General features: G+C 45.9%; 1 protein-coding gene across 2 annotated transcripts in view; it reads right to left on the bottom strand.

The window, feature by feature from the left end:
• Myo16 (myosin XVI) overlaps positions 1-21,344 on the bottom strand; it is a 485,099-nt gene that overhangs the window by 97,558 nt on the left and 366,197 nt on the right. The gene's annotated exons all lie outside the window — the stretch shown is intronic.

The following is a 21,344-nucleotide window of genomic DNA, read 5'->3' as shown; positions in this document are numbered from 1 at the left end:
TCAGCAGGGCTGACGGGTCCGCACCATGTCTTAGACTCTTTTATTTTATCTGGAAACCCCCAAATATCTCATCCACAAGGCACATGCCAGCCAAGGGTGGACAACCCTTATCTTCTACAGAGAAAATTATCCTTAAGATGAGTCAGCTGTATTGTTTATAAGTGGCACTGGCACACGATGCCGCAAACCATTTATTCATACAAAATTGGGAGAGGGTAAAAATTAATCTATTGGTTGCCATTTAAATATTTGGCTTGGCCTTGTGAAAAGAAACCACCTTTTAAAGAAATCCAAGCATCTTTTAAATGACCACTTGAGGATAAATTTAGTTTGCAGTAAAGAAATATTAAAACAGTGGTGATTCCTATTTCAAGGGAGAGAGATCAGCTTCCTCCCCATATATGAGGTATTGAGTTTTTTAAATTCCCACCAGACATTCCTATTTTTAGAAATTATCTCTGGATGTTTGAGTTCCACTCTCCATTTCAGACTCACAGCAATGGTGTGGTTTCCTATAGGGTTTTCAAACATTTCAAAATTATATTGGCCATTGAAACTTATCTAAGTATTTTGTACTTACTCTATTTAATTGGACACGTAAGTAAAATGTCACCGAAGGAAGGGGGCGGGGACAGTGGGGAGCAACAGAGGAAATGCCCGGAGAGCCCTGCACCTGCATGGTGCTGCATTCAGCCTTCACGATTCTCACGCTCAATGGCTCTGCAAGCTCATGGGAGTTCAATACAGAAATTCAAATCGTATATTTTTAGTTAGTCTTTGTACAATACTTCAGTGTCCCATCTAAAACATGCTGCAGAAAAACTGACATCTGCTACAATAAGCTTTTCACCCCCTTAGCTCACTCCGTTTCAGGGTGGCATGACTGAGCCCACACTTCATGTTGGATGTATAGCCTGGGATACTTGAGAAGGAAGTTCTGCTTCAAGCCACCTGGTGTACAGCCCCTGCAGGGAGTTGTAGAGACATGGTGATTCTTGGGTGGCTGAGAAGGAGGGCAACCAGGGTCACCTGACTCCAGGGCCGGCCTCTCCCCTGACATTGCTAAAGTGCAGCTGAGACCTAGAAGCCAGACCCAGACAATCCTAGAGCAGCAGAGAGAGACCATGGGCCACAGAAGATCAGCAGCAACTATCATGAGACTGAGCGTGTGGGTGGGAGAAGGGTCCTTGGTCTGCTGACCTCCGGGTGACTGGGGCCCCTTTGCCAGCAAAGCATAATCTGTATTAAATGCCCATCAACTGATGCCCCAGGAAAGTCCAGGTAGACACAGTGAAATGAGATACCTCAAAGTATCTTTTTAGTCCCACTGATAATCCCCTCATTCCATTTTGGAACTTTGTTCATTGTAACCAAGAATGCAATTGACATAATTCAAGTGTCTGAACTTGGTATTAACAAGTCAGAACGAGCACTCCTGCACTGGCCGCTCTTCCCTTTTTCAATTGCTCTTCTGACACTCAAAATGGAATAATCCGGACATTTCAGCAGAAAAGACGAAGACGTCATCTGAGTCACCGTGGTGAGGATTGCTCTCCTCTTGTGGCTTAAAAAGTCGTGCATTGTGCGGCTCGAGTGTCATCTGTGATGGTGTCTCTTGAATAGAAGGCATGGTCACGTATTTCCACAGAGTCAGACATGTCTTCCTGAGGCAGGCAGGGCACCTACAGCTGTCGTTGGTCCAGAGCACAGGTACCATCAGACAGGACTAGCATCCATACCTCCACACTGTGGTTCCCAGGCAGGTCACCTCCATCTCCTGTAGGCCCTCTGTGCAAGCTCCCGTGTGCTCTCTAGTGGAAGTCAACTGGCTATAAATAAGAGACAACTTCCTGGCTAGCCTGCTCTTCTCATCTCCCCGCTCTGTCTGGGACAGAGGGGCTATGGTGACTTGACTTTATATCTAGAAGTGTGGTCCCAAGTCCCCTCATTCAGGCTCAATTAATCTATGAACAATTATAAAAGGAAAAAGAAGAGGGTGGACACTTTCAGCCCTCCCCCGGGGAACATGGAGGAGGTCAAAGTGGTTGTGAGAAAGGAGCCAGCAATCCAGGCTCACTGAGAGGAATTTAAAAGGTGGGCACAGCAGGAAAGGATAGAATGGCCTGCAGGTTACCAGTAGGACTTGGTTTTGATGGAGCCTGTGAGCAAGGGACATGCAAAAGGAGCCACCATATCTGACCCCGCAAGCATCAGCAGACTGTGACGGAGTAGGATTTGAGCAAAGATGGGCCCAAGAGACTGGCACATGGCGGTGACCTGGGTGGAGATGGGGGATGCTGGGAAGTCCGGTCAGTTCAGTGGACGAGACTCACAGGAAAGCGTCAGGGAGACTGTGAACTGAGGGTCACAGGGAAGCATTGGCGAGACCATGTATCTGAGAGTGGAGGGGGAGTTCCAGGTGGGGTGTGGCCAGAGGCACCGACAGTTGTCTGTGAGTGTTCAGAAACTCCCTGTTGCCAGGTGGTCATCTCTGGCTGGTTCCTCCACTGCCATGACCTTCTGAAGATGGAGCAGGGCAGGAATGGCCATTTTGTAAACTGAGTCACTTCTGTGACAGTGCTCGGTGTTCAGTGCCCCCGTGAGTCTCACATCTGAAGATGTGCCCGAGGCTCCATGCATCCCTCTTTTTGTGTACAGTGTGTCTCTCTGCCCTCTCGGCCCTCTGACAGCCCTACCCTCTTTCCTTCCGGATGCGCACTTCCTACTCGGCCATCTGTAGTAAGAGTGGGTTTCAAGGCTCCCAAGAACATCTCTCACAGGGGTACTTCGAGCCATCTCCATGTCAAGGAACCCAGCACAAATCTTTCTTCAGCTCTCAGCACGGTGAGTGTGATGGAATAAAACCAAGAGAAACCCAATGCCATCCAGAATCCCGTGTGAAAAAGCCACACCACACTGGGCTCACTGTGAGGTCTCTGTGTTTTAGGAGGTCGAAGTGAAGGACACAGAGAAAAGCCAATTCCGGGAGGTCCTAGGAAGGGCCCCAGGAAGGGAGGACACAGGCAAGCACTTCTCTCATGCAGGTCAATGCTCCTTTTAGTGTAAAGGACAACTCTGAAATCCTCTTTCATAGAGTTGGGGATTTGTGTTTTCACTGGGATTAACGTAGAGGTTTTAAAATAACAACTTTCAAAGGCAGTGAGGAGGTAGCAGAATTGTTTTCTTAGGAAAATACAAGCTAAGTAAATTAAGCTATCTTTTCTAACTAACCCCCAAGAGTTCCTGTGAATTTGTTTCTTTTTGTTGAATATTGACTTTTCCTTTTACTCTCAAAGAAAGTTCTGTTGTAAAAGTGAAAGTTCCATGGTTTTTTTTTTTTTTTTTTTTTTTTGGCTCCTGAAACCCCTTAAAATTTTAATTATCTCAATAAATATTTATTGAGCATCTATTATGAGCAAGCTATCCTGCCAGGAAATGTCTAGATCAGCAGTGTGGTGGGGTAGTGATCTGCTTTCTCTGTCTGTATTCAACTGTAAAGCATAGCTTTCCTGGATGAAGACTGTGCTTCAGAAAAGAAGTTGTTTTTTGTTTTTAATTTCAAGAGCTTATGAAATGCATCTCTTTCTGGTCATTATAAAGCAGGAAATGTTTGGGAAACACCAGTTTCTTCTTCACCCCCAGCCCCTGAGGAACAGACACGATAAAGGAGACTGTCCTTAGAACTTACTGGAAGGCAGGTGGGGGGGGGGCAGGAGAAGGAAGTGTGTTCTTTAGCTCTTTGTCCACTTGACACAAGTTAGGAAAGCACACCTCAACTGGTTCCCTGGAGGCAAGTGAGTGGAACATTTCTCCAATTAGTGGTTGATATGGGAGGGATCAGCCTGCTGTGGATTGTGCTATCACTGGGTAGGTGGTTCTGAGGTTTCTTAAGCAGTGACCTTCCATGGCCTCTGCATCAGTTCCTGCTTCCAGCTTCCCACCCTGGCTTCCTCTGATGGTAGACTATGATAGGTACACTGAAATAAACCCCTTCCTCCCCAAGTTGCTTTTTGTCTCAGTGTTTATCACAGCCACAGAGCATAACAGATGGATGCCCCAGGGAAAAGAAGACAGCAAGGCCGAGTCTGGACTGGACCACGATGTGCAGCGCTGAACACTGCAGCCATTAGAACGTGTCACTGTGGAGAACTGGCCGTGGGATCTGGGGAGCGGAGGGTTAAGGGCAAGCTGGGGAAGGTGGAGGATGGAGCGCTATACACCCTGATACAAATAAAGCACAAAAGCCCGCGGGCTACACAGAGGTGAAAGTTTGGGGTGTTCCATTTTGCAAAGACAAGGAAGGAAAACTAACGCAGCTTACAGATACCTGACATTCCTGGAAGCCCTCACTGCCTACATCCCACTCATTTTTCTGTATCTGCATCTTAGAAGTGCTAGAATCCATACCCTCAGGACCTCCCCAAGGTCACCGCATGGCCACTGCACACACCATAGGTGCCCCAACATGGCTGCCTGGTTCTGGCTGAAGAAGGCTGCATTTGGCTGCCTCTGCAGACTTCCCCGGATGTTGGCTTTGCTCCCGTGTTCTTGCGAATGGTAAACACTGCACAGGTGTGGAGGGAGATTTTCTAGCTTCTTTCCAGCAGTCTCGGGGCTGAGCACAGCTGCCTAGCAACAGACCTGCCAGGAACCATGAAAACATGGAAGAGGAGGATGGGAGGGAGCCTAAGTGGGCTTGACTATCACTGCGTGGGGAGTGGGGGTCAAATCGAGGGTCAGGGCGGGCATCTGTTGTTTTCATCCAAGGCCAAGGATGGGAAAAACGCAGATCAGGCTGTGGAAGTGTCTCTCACATTGAGACACTTCACTTCGGAGAGGTGACCCCGCCCGCCCGCCCGCCACAGGTCTAGCTCAGCCTGGTTCTTGGTTTGCTCACTGCATCCTGACACCCACACAGGGCTTTCTGCATCCAGATGAATCAGTTCTCTGTGTCCTCCCTTTCACCCCTTGCTTCCTGTGGCCTCATTTTGTAGCCAGTGACAGAAGTTCTGGGTCTCCTCTCATCCTGGGGCCCTACACGCCTTCTCGCATTTACAGGAAGGTCAGCAGAGATAAAGTTCCCCGCTGCCTGCGAGACTCCTGGGTGTTTGGCTGTGAGTTCCTGTTTACCTTGATTGGGACCCACCTGAGTCCTGCTCAAGCTCACCCTGGAGAGTGCAGGGCTCTATTAAAGAAGAGGAAGGAAATCTGTCAGGAAGGTGACAATCCCTCTCCTTCCACCTTAGAAGTAAACAGCATCCTTGGGTAGAAGCAAAGACACATTGTTTTCTTCCTGTGAATGTCTTTCCCATGCACTTTCTGGCTCAGGAGCGTCTGAGAGTGGGGTCCGAGCAGAGGCCATGGAATGTGTGAACAGGCTCTGCAGATGCAGGCCCTGCCTGTAGGTGCTTTGGAATACGATGTCCCTGGGGAAATGGTCACTTGTGTCAAGGAGCAAGTGAGAGAAGAGCTGGCTTCCGATACGGTCCCCGGCCACTGGGTGTGTGGTGTGGCCTGGGAGACTGGCACAGGTAGGAGCTTCTCCGCCCTCTACCATACTCCCTGGACTTGCAAAGGAGCAGAGAGGAAGAGAAGACTGGATTGAGGAAGATTGACAGGGTGGGTATAAAGTCCAGGAACACTCTCAGGTGTTTGCAAGTCATCTCGGGTCCTCCATGGGTCTTCACAATCCGAGGATACATTTAGGAAGGCAACGTAACATCAAGAGCCGGGTTCCAGCAGAACCACAAACTGAATCTAGTGTGGGATCCTTCACTAAATGTGGATCCTGCTTAGCAGGGACATAGGCAGAAGAAAGATCTTACACCTTTCAGCTTTGTGCTTGGAAGGATAAAGACAACCGATATAAGGAATAATGGATAAATGAGGACTAATAACATGGCAGAGAAGGTCAAGGGCCACAGTCCATACCTCCATGCCTTTCCCTCAAAGTCCAAGCAAGAGATCAAAGTCATTGACTTTCTTCACCTCCTTGTGGCAGCGACTGCTCTTACCACTAAGGGTCCACCTGGTCACATAGGTTAGGCATTTATCTGTTAGTCAAAGCACAACATCCGGGATGAGATTTGGCTCCACTCACACCCAGCTGTCAGAAGCCCAGGGGGTTGGAAGATACCTGTGGAATCCCAGAAGGCTTGCACTGGGCCAGAATGTTCTGCAACTCCCTTGAGTATGTACCACGGGGAGTGTCACATTCTCTTCTACGGGCACCTTTGCCCAGGTTCTGACGGGTAGTCTGCACACAAGTGTGGCATGAGAAGATGATATGTGTTATTGGCCATGAGGTACACATAGCCACATTCATTCTGGTCATTATTGTGCCCACTGAATGTTGTTCAAAACCCCATGGCAGGGCAAGCTGCTTGGATACACAACTTTAACTCTATCCCATGTTTTCATGGATATCATGGAATCAAACCCAGGGCCTCTCACACTGCATACATGGGAGCTGAATAGTGAAGAATAGCTGTTATATTTCAGATGCTGGGATAGGAAATGCCCTTATGCACACAGTAAACAGCTTTGGACCATCTGCCATAGTTTCCATGACGACGTTCTTAAGCTCCGAGTTGAAGCTGGTCTCACTCCTTTATCTTGGTTGTGTGATACAACAACATTTGACTCATTCCAGAAATGAATGAAGGACAGGCTAGATGCCTCAGAGGGTAAAGGCACTTGAGGCCAAGCCTGAAGACCTGAGTTCGATCCTCTGGACTCACACAGAGGAAGGAGAAAACCAATTCCTACAAGTCCACGGATAAAGGAAACCAAAATATAAAATAAATAAATAAAAATAAAGAAGGAAGGAGGGGATGAAATGGCACTAGAGGAGGTATGTCGCTAAGTTCGTTTCTGGAGCAGCCTTGCAACATGCAAAGCTTGTTTCAGCCAGGTTAGCCCCTGGGCCTGAGGCAGCCCCAGAGTATTTACCCCCACCCACCCCTCTGGCCCTTCTAGCCTAGGGAGTGTCTAAAGCACGCCTCCCTCTGGATGCCAGTTTTGTAGGATGGAGCTGGAATAGCGAGCGGTCTTTGCAGAAGTGGGTCCTGCTGCCTTGGAGACAGCCGTGCTTTCCAGAGGACACTGAGCACAGCCAGCTCTGTGCACTCAGTTTGATGGCTTTATTTCTCCGTCCTCTGTGCATTTTGTGATTTGCTGCCTGAGCCATAGCCTGTATGTGTCAGGTACAGGAACAGCCTGTCTAGTTGAGCTGAAAAGAACAGATGTTCTCTTGTTTAAGCCCAAATGAGAGACCTCTCGAAGCTGTGCAGTTTAGATGCAATTACCCCATTCCTAAGGCAATTTGCTCCTTAATCTAATATTCACCAGGGCCACTCTGACCTGTTTCTGGGCAGGAACAGGAAGCTCACGCAGGTACATTGGCTTATCAGGGTGTTTGTTATTCTGTTGGGTTTTTTTTCCCCCTGCAGAGGAGACAAGTTCGTTCTTGAGAATGGCTGAAAAGTCCTGTGGCCACTGCAGAAATCACACAATTTAAAGAAATGTATGGCTAGTGCTCGCATGCTCAGTTAGGAGGCCATTAAGAAGCTTGGGATGGAATGAGTTTTCTACAGAGCAAGGCTGGCATGGAGATCAGATTGTACTGTTTCAAGAGGAACAGACCTTCCCTTGGACAGCCACACTGTGTGTCAGGGCTGAATCAAGACTGAGGCTTCTGCTAGTGAACGTGACTAGGCTCCTTATGGAAAGTACCGATTTTAAAAAGCATGCAGCAAGCCAGGCATCAGTGATGCACACCTTTAATCCCAGCACTTGGGAGGTAGAGCTTCTGGGATCTCTGTGAGTTCGAGGCCAGCCTGGTCTATAGGGCGAGATCCAAGACAGGCACCAAAACTACATGGAGAAACAAAACAAACAAAAAGCATGCAGCAAATACTTGCAAAGTTAAAAAAAAATCAATATTTATCCATGAGGCATTAAGTACTAGGGAAACTGAATCTTGATATCCTAAAAGACAATTCTCATTAAAGACAATATAATAACAATATTAATGTGAACTGTGGGACCATTCAACTACCAACTGATTACTTTTTGCTTCATGCAACAATAGTGAGAGATTTTTCAGCCACATTACCGAATTTGAATCCAGGATGCTTATGCTTGGTGAGAAAATTATGCAATGAATTGTCATATAATATTTGGTTATTTATTCTTGTGGTTTGTAAACACTGGTCAGAAAGAAAAGTCTAAGGGACAAAAGCTGGGTGACATTTTAAATAACTTAGGAATGTAGTGATATCATTATTCACAGATAGGCTCAAGTACCTGGAGGGAAGGTTTTGTGTACATGTGTGTTTGTGAGTGTGCAGCTAGTGCATACACATGTGTACAGCACATGTACACATGTGAGTAAAGACCAGAGGACAACCACAGAGTCACCTACTTTTTTTTCCACCTGAGACAGGGGCTTTCCCTGGCCTAAATCTACAAATAGATTAATCTGCCTCACCGGCAAGCCCCAGACCCTCCTGTCTGTACCTCCCCAATGCTTGGGTTACAATCATGCCCAGTTCGTTCTGGGGAGGGAACTCAGGTCCCTATGCTTGGAAGACAAGTACCTTAAACTGGTTGAGCTATCTCCCCAGCCCTGAAATGGAAGTCTTTAATCAAAGAAAGAAACATGACAAAAATTGACACTACCTACGGCCTGGCAGGAATTAATATATAAAAGGTCTTTGGATGCTCATTAACATACCCCACCTCTTTGTGAAGCGTAAAAGCGTCACCCTGTTTCTGCTGTCTTGCCTTATTTCTTCCAATAATTACTCATCAAGAGTACTATTTTTTGGGGGTTACAAACAACAGTGGACAAGAGCTAGCTACTCAGGAGCCCTTTCAGCTGAAAGCTGGGGCTCCCGTGGGCCCTCTGGACGTTAACAAGCCGTGGGAAGGTGTGAGTTCGATTGCATTTGACTAGGTCCTTACACAGTTTTTTTTTTTTTTTGGTTTGTTTGTTTGTTTGTTTTGTTTTGTTTTTTTGCAGAGAACTTGAGATGTGGGACACCACAAGTAAGCCCTGTCCATAGCAATGCTGGTGACATCCTCCCTGGGCAGGGCCAATAAAAACCTATCATGGAAATAAAAACCTTTATAAGTTGAAGGTTCACTTGAACTGGCATAGACTTCTTGTGCACTTCCTCATTACAGAAATGGTGAGATGTACTCCTAATCAATTCCTGTGTTAATTGTGATTCTGTCCAGTTGAAATCCCACCTTAGCAAAATAGCCTTGTGGTCATAGGGACCCAACAAGGGATGGGAGCAATTCCGAGTGGTGGTCAGATAGCATTCAGGTTGTCCTGTCAGAACAGCCTCCAACTGCTGCAGGCAACCTTCTCTGTTTTGTGCACACAACCCATCATCAAAACACTCAAGGTCTACAGAGCAAAGAGCTTTCTTAAGTCAAAGTAGTTACAGCATTTCAGGGTCTCCCATCACACTCTTCTGCTTCCAGAAAACCTGATGTTTCTGTCACCTGTGTCTGCCTGAGGATTACCCTCCCATCCTTAACTTTTCCCTCCTCTCTACCTCATAAATTCTTTCCTCTCATAGGTACCATCCTCCTTTTTTCCCTACTAGAGGTACATGTTCACGTTAGCCAGGTTTCTTAACACCGAGACAAAATACTTGGCCAGAACAACTTACAGGACAAAGACACTGCTGGATGCAGGGCTTCAGAGGTTCAGTTTAGGGTTGCTTGGCCCCATAGACTTGGGTAGACTATCATGGCAACAGAAGTGTGTGGTAGAGAAGGTTCTTCACACAGTGACATCCAGGGAGCCGTGAGAAGGGATCCAGGAAGGGGGTCAGGGCAAGACAAAGCCCACAAGGACATTCTCCAGTGACCTACTTCTTCTAGCTAAGTCCCACCTCCTCACATTTCCAGGTCATGTCTGAGTCCTGTCACTAGCTGGGGACCAAGTATTCAACAGATGAGCCTTTAGGAGACAGTCTGTATCCCAGCTGGGTCAGCACACTTCAGTCCCTGCATCCTTCCTCCGTCTTTCCTCAGCACCTCAGACACACTCAAGGCCGAAGCAGGCATGGATACACTCAGGACTTAACTCATGCATGGGAACATGACAATCACTTCTCACACTTCTTGCTGACACTCCCAATGCCCACAGGTAACACAAGGTAGATCTCCCCAGGGCTTCTCAGAACCATCAAGTCCTGAACCCCTGTTCTCCTCACACCCTGGCTTTGGACTCCACTTTTCCATATCTGCTTCTAACTTCTTCCCTCCCTGGGAGCTCATTAGTCTTCAAGTCTACATCTCCGCATGCTCATGGCTGCCTCTTCCGTACCGACAGCAGTGTCGGCCATGTTTAGGAACAGCATTCACACTAATCAATAGGGCATAAAGCAATGGAGGCGCTTCCCAGCCTTCAGGTCTAAGAGACCCCAGGGGTAAGATTTAGAACAAGAAACAAAAGACCTTTAAGAGGGAAGTGTAGGAGGGGAGTCTCAATAGTGTTACGCTTTGCTTGATTTTATTTACGATTGCTCATTTTCTGGGTGGTAAATGCATCTTCCGGGAATCACACTGAGAAGCGTATCTGTGGTGTCATGTGAAGGCTTTGTTTGCAAGCCTGTCCTGCATTTTCTTGATTGAGGATTGATGTGGGAGGGCCTAGCTCATTGTGGGTGGTCCTGGGGTGTACGAGAAAGCAGGCTGGCCAAGCCATGGGGACCAAGTCAGTAAGGAATGATTTTCTGTGGCTTCTACTTTGGTTCCCACGTCAGATTCCTGCCTTGAGTCCTTGCTCAGACTTCCCTCCATGATGGACAGCGATGTGTAAGTGTGGATGAAATAAACCCTTTCCTCCTCAAGTCGCTTTTGGTCATGGTGTTTATCATAGCAATAGAAACCCTAACTGAAACATTAGACAGACACATTGATTATATGTGAGGATAATCAAGGTGCATCTATTTCACAGTGTCCTCTGTCTGAAACCCATGAATCACTGTTAGTATGCAATTTTATACAATTTTCCATGACCACTGACACTGAATGCCAACAGCGTATAACAAAGGTCAGGGGCATTTTGTTTTAATATTAACTTCATGAGCTTTATTGCTAACCTGATAAATATCTGGGAATTGTGGCAGGCGATTTTCACTGTGTAGATATCAGAGTAATATGGAAGAAAGATTAGTGACAGCCGTGGCTTGCTCTGAGGTGTTTCCATGCTCCAGGAGAGGGTCCTACACCTCTGAACATGCAGGCAGGATTAAGTGAACCCCAGGATGTCTGTAAAAGCTCAGCAAGCTGGGAGGGGAGAGCACTGGGGGTCGGTGCTGGTGAGAACTGGAGGGAGGGGATGGGGGTAGACCTGTTCAAAACATGGTACACGTTACATGCATGTATGAAATTCTCAAACTAACTTTTTAATAAAGGCACAGCTTACTATTTTTTACTTACTTATTAATTTCTGAAACCTCTTAAGATATGTTACCATCTGGGAGTACCCTAGGCTGAAGCAGCGTCATGCCATTGGTAAGGGGAGGTTCCCTGTTGTTAAATTCTACTGTGAGCATGGCAGGCGGCACATTCGTGAACAGGGCACTCTGCTGGGAGGTTTGGGGAGGGACTCAGAGTGCTCAGGATTCTGTTCAGGGCCTTGCATAGAAGGATACAATTTTGACCATTTGGTGACTGAAACCCTCAACCCAGATTTCTCCAAGAATAGGCTGACAGTCACCGGCTTCCTGGACAATGTCTGGGCTGCTTAATTTTAACTTAATTAAAACCAGTGCAACTTTAAACAAATCCAGTGCTCGCCCCCACTTCCTACCCCAAACCTATGTCTAGCATCGTCGCCTTATAAAATACCAGCTGCTCTATGCTAATTTTTATACAGAGACATAAATCTGTTCAGAAAGAGCTAGTGTATATAATCTGAATAATCAGAGCAGAGCAGCGCACCATCAACCACATTCATAAACATTACCTGAACTCAAATATTCAGACGTAAACACCAATGTTGAGAGGACTTCTGTAAGACTGGGTTACAGGGACTCAAAGGATAGCCCAGGACCAATGAACAGGCAACATGTCCACCCAACAGGAAGCAGACATCACAGGAATCGGTCAGCAGCCATCAGGATGAACCTCTTTACTGATTAACATCTCACTGTTGTGACCAAACACCGAATAAGCAACCTGAAGAAATGTGGGTCTATTTTGGCTCACGGTTCAGAAGCGAGCTATCATTCATCACAGTGGGAAGGCATGGCAGCAGAGCCTACAATCTGACGGGTCACATTGCCCCCACAGTTAGAAAGGAGAGAGAACAATGAATGGCGATCCTTACCTGGTTTTCCCTTTTCCCCCATTTTGCTTAATCTAGAACCCTAGCCCTCAGGAGGAGCTACCTACATTCAGGGTGCCCATACTCAGGTAAACCTACCTGGACATGCCATCCTAGATACTGCCCAAAGCTGTGTCTCCTGGATTACACCAAACCCAGCCAAGTTCACAGTCTCTATCCCCACACAACATACAACCAAACAACAAATGCCAAGCAGTGACCCTCAGGACAGTGGATGCCAGTTTCTGAGTCCACTGATCTAGAGACAGAGAGCAAGGCAGACCAGCCCTAATGCTGCATCATGGGAGAGTTTCCAGCCTTCCCTATGGAGAGGGGAAGCCAATGAGATGCTAAGTCTCTCCACGGTGGAGAGACATGGAGGTGGAAGGTGAGAAGGTCCAAGCAGTTTCCAGGACAGAGAATCAGGAGGGAGAGAGACAGAGACAGAGACAGAGACAGAGAGACAGAGAGACAGAAACAGAGAGAGACAGAGAGACAGAGAGACAGAGACAGACAGAGACACACAGAGAAAGTTAGAGATCCATAGAGTGTCGCCTCACATCTTACGCAGAAACCAATTAGCACATGCACCTAAATGAGCTCCCGAAGTCCCAGAAAGGATCAGAGGACACAGCCGTCAAGACAGGGAGGGCACAGGGCTGTCCTCACGCACCAGGTAACACAACTCCAGATGCCTAAGTTCTGCGTAAGGCAGTCACCAGATGTGCATCAGAAGAGCTAAAGAGCGCACCCTCCAGGACAACTACCGTGACCCATGTGACAGAGCCAGTGATGTCTGGAGCACCCACAGGCTCATGCTTGAAAACTTGGTCCCACCTGCTGGTGCTGTTTCCTAAGGCAGTGTGACATCTACGGGGGTGGGACCTAACTGGTAGAAGTGGGTTAGGGGGCTTGGAGTCTGTCCCTACTTCCAGACCCCGAAGCCTTTGCTTCTTGCCCCATTAAGGAGTGGGGAGATGAGAATGCTAGCCGCATGCTAGCCTTGCTGAGGGGCTGTCACGGCATGTTTCCCTTCATGCTGGACGGTGGTGCTCCTGTAACCACAACCCAAACAAGGCCTTTCCGCCTTCAGTTGCTCCTTACCAGATACTGGTCCCAGTGACTAGAAGAGTTAACTAATAGAAAGCTGAGAAGAAAAGCTCCAGTAGCACCCTGTTTAACTGTATACTTCCTTGACTAAACTATACAAGACCTGGAGAAACAGAAGAGCAGAATCAACCTCAGGAAAAAAGTTTTTAACTTCTGAAAGCCCGTTCCAAAGGCACATCCCTGAAAAGAAAACCAAACCAAACCAAAACATTTAAACCTCAGAGAAAGTCATCCACTAATACTGAACAGATAAGGAAATTCCCAAGTTAGGAGACACTGAAAGGGATAGAAACTACCTTAAAAACATGAAGAATTAATAAAAGGTCTGTCTTGAGTTTATAGAAATGAAAACTTGTAAGACAAATCTTAAAAAGTCTTATTAATAAAAAAAAAAAAAAACCTGGAGCCAGATATTGGGGTTAAGACTGACAGATCAGAGCCATAGCCAACCTCACCTCACCAACTCCTCAGCCTCCAGAGAGCTACTTCCTGTACACTCATGCCTACAGCCTCTCTTGTGCCCTGCCATCTCACTTCCTCTCTGCCCAGCTACATCACATTCCTCTTTCCTCCCAGCTCTATCAGACCTCTGTACAGACCTCCAGACCTCTATGATTAACCAGCACTGGGATTAAAAGTATGTGCCACCACGCCTGGCTCTGTTTCTGGTATGGCCCTGAACTCACAGAGATCTGGATGAATCTCTATCCCTTCAATGCTAGGACTAAAGGCGTGTGCTACCACAGCCTGACCTCTATGTTTAATACTGTGGCTGGCTTTTTCCTCTGATCTCCAGATAAGTTTTATTGGGGTGCACAAATAAAATAATCACCACAAAAACTCTAAACACTGAAATCAGAGAAAAGTGTAGATTGCTTTAGTTCAGAAATGGTTAGTCCACTTGAAGACTGTCATGGATGTGAGCGAAAGAAGCAACCAAAGCAAGAAGACCACGGTGAGAACACGGGCTGCTCAGGAGAGCAGTATGAGACGTCATGCATGGAACTGTAGTTTTTAAGAGAGTACAGAGGGGAGGAAAGACAAAATAGCAGACAGTTATTGATAGGATTGCTTTGAATTTGTAAGATGCCAAAAATCAGAGATCTGAAAAACCAGGAATGGGGAAGCCAGAAAGAACTTCCCTCAAAGACATTACAAACAAGTTACTCAAACAAATGAAGAGAAAAAAACAAAACAAAACAAAACAAAACAAAAAAAATCTTCATAGCACACAGACCTGAAAGGCACATTCTGTACAGACAAGTGACGTCACGGAGCACGGCCAGTTTTCTTCTTGGGAAAAGGCGAGAGTGAAGATTACCACCTTAAAAATACTAGAAGAAAAATATCAACCCTCGATGGCTAATTTCATAAGATTATCTACTAAAACTGAAGGTGAGACTGAACTGCTGGCTCCGGCTGTGCCCTTGTGATGCTGTGTCCATGAGGGGTCACCTCCCAAGCTCTTGGGGAGAACGTGCGCAAAGGAGACACAGACTCTGGCAAATCTCTGGAACCCTGGCCTCGTTTGGCTGTGGCATCACTGCTATATAACAACCACGCTCTACAAACAAGTCAGTAAGCAGAGGAAGGGTAAGCAGCGTGATACAAGATGGGTCAGTCCATGAGTTCATCGGGAAAGAAAACCACCGAGTGCCTTTCTGTCCTTCTCTGGCACCCAGGGGGCACCCTGTCTCCAGGTCTGTTCTTCTTTGTCCTCCAGGCTGCAGCCTGGGGTTCCTACTCCTTTCCCGGCCTGCATCTGTGTGTTATAGGTTGACAGGAAAAGGAAACATCAATGTCCCTGGCCCGTATGACCACCACTTCTGTGGGACAGAAGTTTCCACTCTAGGAAAGGGCTCAGCATATATGGGCCCTTAGCACAGGGCTTTCGGTGTGATGTGGGACAGTTCCACACCAGGGCACAGCAGTTTCTGGTCTTGATCCTTGATTGAGCCTGAAGTAGAGGCTTCCTGGGAGTGTTTTTCCAATGACACCAGTGTCTACACCCAGGTCACAGGATACTGGAGCAATGATGAACTGCCCCTCAACTCTGTGCTATTTAATCCAACAGTAAGAATCTGTGTTGCATTCTTAGGTTGAAACAGAAGAAAGGACCAACGTTGCTAGCCAGACGCCTTCCACCTTCGGATAGAACTAAACAAACCCACAGGAAGCAGGAAAGAGATACTCAAGTCTGAGAGGTTAATGACATGGCTTTGAACAGTTATTTGACAGGAAACAATAGAGATAATATCAAGGTCTGTTTCTCTGAATAAATATACACATGGATGAAACTCTAGCTAGAGGGCAAAGAAGTGAAACAGGCCATATTGATGCCGATACTTAGAAGCTGACTGGTTGACGCATAATGACTCCTCCCTCAGGCTCTCAGGGACACAACGCAGGACGAGGGCCTGGCACCTCTGTCTTCACTGTGTGTCTGTCTGTCCTATCTACTTTGGTTCCCTTCCTTCCTTCTGAATGTAGGCAGGTTAAACACCCAAGGAGTGTCTGTGTCACCTTCAATGCCGGGGGCACACAGATAGTTCATTTTCTAGCCTTGCCATCATTTTGGATTCTAGGAAGAGTCCAGCCTCCCTGGACAGAAGAAACCCACCCAAGATGAGAGCAACTGTTCAAGAGGAAGAGGCTCCATGGTCTCTTGAGAACCAGCTCGTCCCCTTGACCAGTGAGGACTCCCCCTAACCACTCTACAGGACTGGAGCTAAGACCAACCACACCACACCTTAACCAGGATGGCCCTCCTGTGCTTGTGCACCAGGCCTTTGCACAGTCCCTCTTCTGTCTCCTGTTAAAAAACTTCATGTTAGCAACCAGAAAAGGAACTTGAGGTCACCAGGTCACTTCGATTTGACCCTCTTTGTGATGTGGCCACCAGGAATAAATGTCCTCTGTGTGTTGGGATGCTGGCCAACCCAGCTTGTTGGGGCTTCTTCCCTAAAAGCACCAATCCCCACATCATGCACAAAAAGACATCACACACCCTAGAACAGGAAAAGGATGGTAAGGGAGGATTCTGGGTAGCAAACACACATGACAACATGGCTAGGAGACTCGCTCCTCAGAAATCACAACCCCAGGTATGGTGGCTTATACCTGCCACCCTGGCATTGGAAGCTGCAGGCAGGGGCGGTCATCACAAGTGTCCTACCCTCGGTCAAGAAGCTGCTGTTAACAGGGGCTGATAGAGGGTAAGTTGGTTTTCTTTGAGTGACACTGCCCTGTTAGCCGCAGGGCAGAGCCCAGGCTCGGGAGTACTTGGCCAACATACACTGGACTCCCATTTTTGTGTATGTGCTTTTTATTTCTGTTTTTCTAAGATGGAGAGACTAAAACATGAAGTTGGATAAGTAAGCAGGTGAAGGGAGGATCTAGGAGGAATTGGGTGAGGAAAAAGAATATGATCAAAATATAAAAACATATGAAGTTCTCAAAAGATAAGAAGAAACACACACACACACACACACACACACACACACACACACACACACACACACAATTCCCTTATAGACTAGCCTGCAGGCAATCCGATGGAGGCAATTCCTCAATTGAAGTTGAGAAACAAAACCTTTTTTTCAGGGTTCTTTTTTGTGTCAAGCTGACAAAACCCAGATAGCACAAAAAGTACGAACTACCAAAATGACCATGATGAAAAAGCCTGAAATATGAGAATAAATTGAACCCATACTGAATGACCTTCCAGATAAATCTGCAGGCCTGAACAACTTCAGGAGCAAATTCTCCCAAACATTTAAGAAGAATCAGCACACAGTGTTTTCTCCAACACTGAGACAGGAAACAGTGTTTCCTCCAACAATGAGACAGAAAACAGTGTTTCTTCCAACACTGAGACAGGAAACAGTGCTTTCTCCAACAATGAGACAGGAAACAGTATTCTCTTCAACACCGAAGATAGAACGAAGATAGAACGCAATACTGGAGGAACTATTTGCAAAGAAATAACTAATGCAAACAGACCATCAGAAAATTCACAGAACTTTACCTGTTAAAAAACCCAACACAATATTAGGCAAGATGTTGGGACAAAGAGTTCAGCAAAGACACATGGATGGTGATTAAGCCCACAGACAGATGTGAAATGGCCTTAGAGATTAGGGAAGTACAAAGTAAGTCACAAGACAGTAGTGTGTCTGCTGTGGGATGGTCTGTATGTCAAATTGCTCTGATTGGTCAATAAATAAAACAGATTGGCCAGTGGCCAGGCAGGAAGTAGGTGGTACAAGGAGAGAGGAGAATTCTGGGAAGTGGAAGGCTGAGGCAGAGAGACACTATCAGCCGCCGCCATGACCAGCAACATGTGAAGATGCCGGTAAGCCACCAGCCATGTGACAAGGTATAGATTTATGGAAATGGATTAATTTAAGCTATAAGAACAGTTAGCAAGAAACCTGCCACGGCCATACAGTTTGTAAGCAATATAAGTCTCTGTGCTTACTTGGTTGGGTCTAAATGGCTGTGGGACTGGCGGGTGACAAAGATTTGTCCTGACTGTGGGCAAGGCAGAAAAACTCTTGCTACATGTGTCCCCTAGAGTATCAAGATGAAGACCAACTCATCTTTATGACTGTGAAAAGCTGTCCATATAGTTGGAAGAGCAAAATTCTTTGTCTTTTCTCTTATAATAAAGAAAAAGTTGGAATGGGAAAGACTCTAATCATCCCATTCCTGAAGCAACAATCTGACATGGGCTGTGCAAATTAACCATTCTGAGCAAGCAGGCACCAAATCCTGGGAGAACATAGAGCCTGCACCATAAAGCCAGTGAGCCCAAAACGAAACACAGGATGCAGAAGCCATTCCGGAGACCGTAGGTAGTGTCAATGGTCAACCAGACTGGATTTTAATCCTCTTGGAGGCAAACATCGGGGGTGCCTGTCAGGCACCCCCAGAGATGTTTCACTAAGATGAGGAGACCTTCCTTAGTGGGGCAACACTATCCCAAGAGCTGAGTGAAAAAGAAAGGGAGCTGAGGGCCAGCATTCACCTCTCTGCCTCCTGACTTCAGGCACAATGTGACCAGATGTCTCTCCTGCCCACCTTCCTGCTTCCCTGCCACAGTGGACACGGCTGCTGGAGAGCAAAGTAAATCCTCGCTTCCTGAAACTGTCTCTGTGGGGCGTTTTCCACAGCAATGAGAAAAACAATAAATGCATTTGGGATGTTATCAAAGTGTGTCCTTTCCATTGGGAGTCATAGCCAAAGCAGAGTCAAAGATCAGATGTCAACATGCAGCTGTGTGTTACTGTGTTCTGAGATGTTTAATTCAAGGGTGGGAACGGACTTACTGCAAGGGTGTTGGTTTCGACAGCAGGGCATGTTGAGTTTAGAAAGGGATCATTCTGCATGTGTGCCTGCCCCCAACACAAGCTCAATGGATCTATTTTTTTTCTATGTAATGGCTACTTTGTAAAAGACTCTTCTTGGTAATTTAATAAATGTCAGACTTGGCATGAAATGCAGGCCATCATCAATGAAAACAAGTCAGTGAAAGTGTAATTTTGTTTTCCTGCCTTATCCCATTTCCTCATCTGCTGACGGCCTCATAGAAGTTCCTTCAAAACAAAGCAGGCAGCTTTCAGTCATGCTTCCTTGAATTGACGGTGCTGGTGAATGGAACTTAAGTATTTAGTGTCATGGCCATCACAACTGGAAAAGGTCACTCTGGTCCTCTCCCCATCCACTCAGCAGTTGTTGAGACTGCAGTACCACCATCATTTCCCACTGATTCCCTCACGCACTACACACAGTCTTCCTTTCTAATCAATAACACCCATCTTCCTACAAATGCTATTGTTTTGAGTATATTAATGGCTCCTTTGTAGCTTAAGTTATCCAATGCTTGATTGCTGTGGATTCAAGTCCTACATAGAGCTAAATAATTTAGTCATTTAGATCTTTGAAAAAAGACAGAAGTTTACAAATATAATTTTATCCTAAAACAGTATGTTTTTGTAAGACTATGGATTTCTTGACAAGAACACATATTACTTCTATTCTAAAATTAAATACTCCTAAAAGTGGATGGCATTCATTCCTATACTGTAAATATTTGCTAATTGAGCTGTCACGGAAGTCAGACTTTAGGTTTAAGAAGTGGAGGCTTTCAGGAGTACGGTGGAATGTTCTGTATTTCGCACGTTTTCTGTAAAGTGGGTCAGCTCTACTTGCGATCTTTCCTAACTTAAAAATAGTCTTTTACATAAATATGAGATCAATACAATTGTCTCTTGTGGTGTGATGTTTTTATTGTTAAACGATATTCTTGCTGCACCATTAATCTCTGACTTCACGGTGTTCAGAGAACGTATTTAGTTCCTTCAGCATGTCAGAAACCCAAGAAAGAAACAGAAAACACAGCCTCTTTTTCCATATAAAACAGAAATGTGAATTCATAAACTTCTGTTAGCTACTATGTGGCAAGAAATCAGCCTCAGAGAAAGGTTCAGGGTACTTGTTTGAAAGCGGTAATATTACTAAATAAACTACAGACACAACGGCCAGGACCATTAGCGCCTGCATCTAATGAACAGCTCTATGGGGAAATAGTTAGGACCGAAGGAAACATCATAAACTGTTCAGGCAATAATAAGCACATTGCCATTAGCACATTTGCTACGGGGTATCAATAAGTATTATGTTCCTACACAAGATACAAAGCTCAACAAGGAAATTGCACAGAAAATTGCATCAGTCACTCAAGTATAGTTCACGCCACAGGTATTTGCTGTCAACCTGTCAACCACCTCGTGACTGACACTGAGTGGCCTTTTCCTAACAGCAAACTGTCTGCTGGTAATGCGAAGAATTTAGTGGAGAAATAAGATGAGACTTTAATCCTACCCCTGGCCAAGATGCCTAGAACCAGTAAGACTGAGCCAAACACAGCAGACAGGGGAATTCAGAGACAAGACCTCAGCCTGACATTCGTGTTGGGGGCACAAAATAAAAAGACATGGAATTTCAGTTCCTTTGGAGTTGAGGATCTCCATACTTTTTAAAGTATATTAGTCTGTGAATTTTCATTTTTCACTGGGGTCTTAAAGTAGTCAAATATAGGGAATTTTTTGGGAGACTACATTTTCTTGTCAGAATTGCTCTTTTTTCTCATTTTAACATTTGCATTTATTCGGGGTGTAGAGTCCTTAATGAACTATTTTGGACAACTCTGGACAAGGCTTAGAGTGAGGAATGAAATGTGTTTCCAGTCTTAAGATTGATGCAGTAATGAATTGTTGGCCACTCAAGGACTAGAGTGCAGGGTCTACATTGTTTACCATGTCCCCAGGTGGTTGCCCAGCAGGGCACTGAATTGTTCATGATGGATGAAGGGTCATTTTAGAAGATTACCATTATTTAGGACAAAACACATGACAATTGAGTTTATTTATTTACTTGTGAGTGTGTAGATGTGCTGTGTGCATGTTTTACACATGTATGTGTGGGTGCACTTACCTGTGCATGCATGTGTAGAGGTCAGAGATTAATTTCAGGCACCTCTCTCCATTGTTGTTCACCTTTTATTTTCAGATAAAATATTTTGAGAACCTAAAGTTCATAGATTCCTCTAGACTTGTCAGTGAGACCCTGGAGTCCTCCCATGTTTTCCCTCTTTCTACAGAGCAGGGATTATGGGTATGTGTTGCCCTGTCTAGCTTTTTATGTGGGTGCTGGGGATCCAAACTCAGGTTCTTGTGCTTTTACAAAGGGCACTTGACCCGCTGAACCATCTCCACAGCACACAAAAAAAAAGTATTGCCAAGGCAACCTCACATCAACGGTTTCCTTTGATTATAATTTTTCTGGCAGTACCAGGGGTTGAACCTAGGGCCTAGGC

The sequence above is a fragment of the Peromyscus leucopus genome, chromosome 17 (assembly GCF_004664715.2).
Source record: "Peromyscus leucopus breed LL Stock chromosome 17, UCI_PerLeu_2.1, whole genome shotgun sequence".
NCBI lineage: Eukaryota > Metazoa > Chordata > Mammalia > Rodentia > Cricetidae > Peromyscus > Peromyscus leucopus.
This window is presented reverse-complemented; position numbering and strand designations above follow the sequence as displayed.